We start from the raw sequence: 4,792 nt of genomic DNA on the forward strand, positions 1-4,792 counted from the left end.
AGTCACATAGTGATAGATTACTCTCTCTCATGTTGTAAAGTCACAATCGTTTGGTGGAAGGACACTAATGATGAACATTTAATTGTCTCATCTTATGATTCTTCCTCTGATGATTTTCACAAGCTAATGTTGACTCCCATCTAGATGATGTTCTTGTTGTTGATCTAGCTTCATCAATCCTTGTTGAACCTACTCTATCTCTTATTGTTTGTGTGGCTCTCTTTGTGGACCCTTTTATCTATTGCTCCTACTCTACTCCAATAGTTGGTTAATGATGTACAACCTTCTTAGCACTTTGACCCTTACTATGACAATCTTACAATGAGGGTTTTGAAGCATCATCAAAGGAAGAATGTAAGCTTGAGATAGTCGAATATTTATCATTTGTATCCTATCACTAAGTGGTAGCTACTTTACGACACAAGAAAGAACAATATGTTGTGAACTAACCAACAAAGAAGCACCACCAACATCAAAAGGGGAGGCCCTCATAATCCAACAATTGAGTCCATTGTTTATCTCCGACTATGAAAACCACATCCATAAGAAGAGGTGTGAAGATGTCAATATCAACAAAATTACAAACAAAAAAGCAAATAAACGCTAGAAATCTTTCACAATTAACCTATTAAATAGATTTGACAAGATTTTAAACACATAATAAAAAAATTACACAGTATTCAACAAAAATTTTGTAACCTTTCCAACTATAATTAGTATTAAAAATAAATATAAAAATAATCAATTCGTCAGCATTCTCGACTTCACAAAAGAGTAAGAACCAACTTTAAAACTTCATATTCATATTAAACAAATACTATAACAAAAAAAAACATCATATATAACAATTAAATTTCTAAAAACAATGTTAAATCCAAACAATTTTTAAATAGTTACTAGGAAATCTAAATCCACGAGCACTCCTCAAACACAAGGAAGAAGTAGGGGTATTTATGGAATAGATTTCATGAGTTGCATAAAACATAAAATCTATGTCATGAAGCATAAGACCAATTTCATAGAATGGATGCCACAAAATTTCTGAAGTCATTACAAACCTTTACACAACCACATTCTTCAGCACACCTTACAGGAGGAAGATATCCATATTGAGGCATTAAGCCAAATTCATGGAATGGATGTCACGAATTTACATGGAATGGATGCCGAATTATACTGATATCATTACAAAACCTTTGCACAATTACATCCACAAGCAAGCCTCAAACACAGGGGCCAACTTCATAAAATGGATGTCACAAATTTCATGGAATAGATGTCATAAGACATGAGATCAATTTCATGAAATAGGTATCTGTCCTGAATTTCTGAAATTCGATATCATGATGCATGAAGCAAAACATCTTCCATTAGAAATAAATAAATAAAATTTACCCTAATTTCCATCACTCGCCACAAAAATATAAAAAATCTAATGCCCTAAATGCGTCTTGGATTAGCAGGAATAGAAGTGTAGGTATGCCCGACAAATCCAGTCTGAGCAGCCTCCTCTTCATCAAGGAACAGATCATCAGAAACCCTAAACGCACCGTGCAAAGCTACGATCAAAGCCCCGACAGCAACCGCGGTTAAAATCGTCCACGTAACCCCCGTCAGAAGTAGCGCCAAGATTGTTCCGACTGTCAATCCAGCGACTACAACGCCATCGCTGATACTCCGACCTAAAACCACGAGCGTCTCGCTGCGGAAGAGATAAAGCAGGCACCAGGCGGCGGCTAGGGCAACGATAACCAGCAGAGAAACTGGCTCCTTGAAGAGGCTGCACAGCACAATCAGCAGCAAAAGAAAGGCGTAATTTATGCGGAAGTATGCAGCGTTGCGGCGGATTCGAGCCATGGCGTCGGCGAGTGACTCGGGCTTGGCGAAGGCGGTGCCGCCATTGGAGGCGCTGATGAGCTCCGACCACGGCCTGCGCTGCGCGTACAGAGATTGCCCTGCGTCGGCGATTTGAGCGGTGAGCGAGGCTTTTGGTGGAGATTGTGGCACTGGAGTTGTGGCGGGAGAAGAATTCGGCATTAGGGTTTTCTGGATTTCTTTAGTGTTGCTCAAAATTTCTAGGGCTTGATGAATTTTTTTAGGGTTTGCTGAAATCTTTCAGGGCCTGCTTGAATTTTTTAGGGCTTGCTAAATTTTTCTAGGGCTTGCTGAATTTTTTCCACGATCGGGATGGGGAGATCGAGGATTTGAGGAGGAATGTTTTGGTTTGAGATTTGGTATCGGGGAAGAATGTTGGGTTTGTTAAAGAATGAATATTTTGGGCGGGGCCGGTGGTGTTGCCTTGAGCGGTCAGGCCGGCTTTTCTTTCGGCGCTGCGAAAAGTGACAAGGCACATGTGGGAAGGTGGGTGTTGTTCCCTGTTGGCATTTTTGTTGGCCGGGTATGGCTGTTTTCCACATACAAGCATTGGACTATGTGGTCTAATAATTGATATGTTTTTGCTATCATGACCTTCTAATTCTTAATATGAAAAGAGACTCAAAAATGATCATTTATGCTTAAAATGAAAAGAGTCTAAAAAATGATCATTTATGCATTAATAGCTGATAGCTGATTTTTGAAATTCTTTGGTTAATAATTGGTTTATTTATGTATTACTATGGGGGCATTTGTGTATAGGTATTAGGACATTCGGTGTGTGATAATTTCAATAGAGATCTTTCGAGATTTGATAATCTTATAAATAGATCTTACAATGTTTGATATTCTAAAAAATAATCTTTCATGCACCAATAGTCAATCACACACGTGGCAATGGTGGATCAATTTTTAAGCTTTTTTGGTAGGTAATTGGTCCATTTGTGTACCCACTATTAGGACATTTGTGTACGAGTATTTGGACATTTGACCACAAGTACTAACATTTTTTCAAGCGAACATCTAGTATTTTTTTGTGAACTGGAATTGATGCATCTTTGAGTGGGTATCAAGCAACACTTTTGAAATGGATACTTTTGCATTCTTCGGCATTTGATAATCTTTATAGAGAGATCCATGAATACCTAGAAGTTGAAACCTTAACTCTAAGCAATCAACTCACATATAGAGACAACAATTTAAAAAAATCATTGAAATCCAACATATAGTTAAGGTTCCAAAGGTACATGAATTTAGGGTGTGGGTAGAGTGTGGGTACTGGTGTTGTTCTCCTATTGGGCACTTCCATATGAAAATCCAAATTTATGTAGAGTAACATATTTTCATGTGGTTTTACTAAAATGACTCATCCTTAAGTGATCATTTTAGGACTTCAAAATGTGAGAATGTGTTTTCTCATGTTACTCCCTAAATCATACAAATTTTCCTATCGTTGTTTATATGGGCATGTAGTTTTCTCACTACTATTTGTTGAACTTATAATGACCTCTTTCATACATTCTAGCTCAACATGTTGCTTGAGATGAAATTACCAAAATTAAGCATTTGAAGCAACAAGGATCCTTCAAAGAATCTAGGAGACAAATGTAGTGAGAATTTGAGTTCAAAATTATCCAATCATGCATATCAAATAAGCATCAACATGTCTCTACGAACTAGAATATGAACCTTCATCCTTTTAGACTTTGGCAGCTTTTTGCCAAGACTGCTAGATTGTCTTCTTGATGACAGAAGGAGAGGTGACATATCGATAAAACACCAAAGCTTAAGAGAATGCAAAAAGGATCTCATCAAATGTGATGTTACGCCAAAAAGAATAATGGTCGAGGAAATGTGGATACACTCTTCAAAATATGTTGACATAATACATATCAAAATATGGTGGACCTCGCCAAATAATCTTTGAGCAATCGAAGTGACATTATAAAAGTCATGGTGATGAGATGCTTATGGATTTAATGATGAGAAAACTAATGTTGGTGAGAAAATTAACATTGAGGATGCATTGCATCTATTCCTGCAAGTGTAGAATTTAAGTAAAAAGCTATTTATTTAAAGTACTAAGTATCTATGTAATTTAAACATTAAATACAATATTTAAAAAAAGATCCTCAAACAATAATCCTATCTTATAAAAGATATAATATATTTGTTTTAGGATCAAATATCCTATAACTTGTAATCATAAATATAAGAATTATTATATTAATATTTAAACTTTAAAACATAATCCAATCAATATATCATTAATTTTCTATTTTAATACAATTTATTAAATATGATTCAATCATAAATATTAAGAATTCTTATATTTAGTATTTAAAATAAAAAATCTAAATTTTTAAAAATAATTAATAATGACATTTTCATTTTAGAAAAAAATAAAACTACACAATTTTTTGGGGTCAAAATAATAAAACAAATATAAAGAATGAATTAAAATGTTCTTTATTGATTTCTATATTAGCCACAACTTGCTTTCATGTATCTCATTTTCTTGTCATTATATTCTTTGGAATCATTTAGCAGTGTTTTTATTTTTGTCATTTTCTTAGCAATCGTTTATGTTTTTTCGCTTACAATTACTAGTTAAATGATGACTTTGGTAGGGAATGATTTATAGAATTAAGTTGACCACTTAATTTGTGGTTTGAACTTTTCAATTATTTAATGTTAGTCTATAAAAGAATGTCTAAGCAATATGTTTCTCTATAAATTGTTTGAGAATGCATTGAAAAAATTATAATCCTTTAAAAGCATTATTCAAATAAACAATTATTTGATATGAGGCTCATCTACACTAGTGATTAACATACTGAAAGGAGTGGAAGGTACAATTATAAATTCAAGAAAATAGGTAGTTTACCTTAAAATGGAGAACATCAATATTAGAGAT

General features: G+C 34.3%; 1 pseudogene across 1 annotated transcript; it reads right to left on the minus strand.

Annotated features, from left to right (window-relative positions):
• Nucleotides 1–972: 972 nt before the first annotated feature.
• Nucleotides 973–2,512, minus strand: LOC149580348 (PRA1 family protein B2 pseudogene; annotated as a pseudogene). Its single transcript, XR_016353493.1, has one exon. The product of XR_016353493.1 is annotated as a PRA1 family protein B2 pseudogene (transcript).
• Nucleotides 2,513–4,792: the final 2,280 nt, after the last annotated feature.

The sequence above is a fragment of the Cupressus sempervirens genome, chromosome 1 (genome assembly GCF_028749045.1).
Source record: "Cupressus sempervirens isolate cs-2001-9-10 chromosome 1, ASM2874904v1, whole genome shotgun sequence".
In the NCBI taxonomy this organism is placed as follows: Eukaryota; Viridiplantae; Streptophyta; class Pinopsida; order Cupressales; family Cupressaceae; genus Cupressus; species Cupressus sempervirens.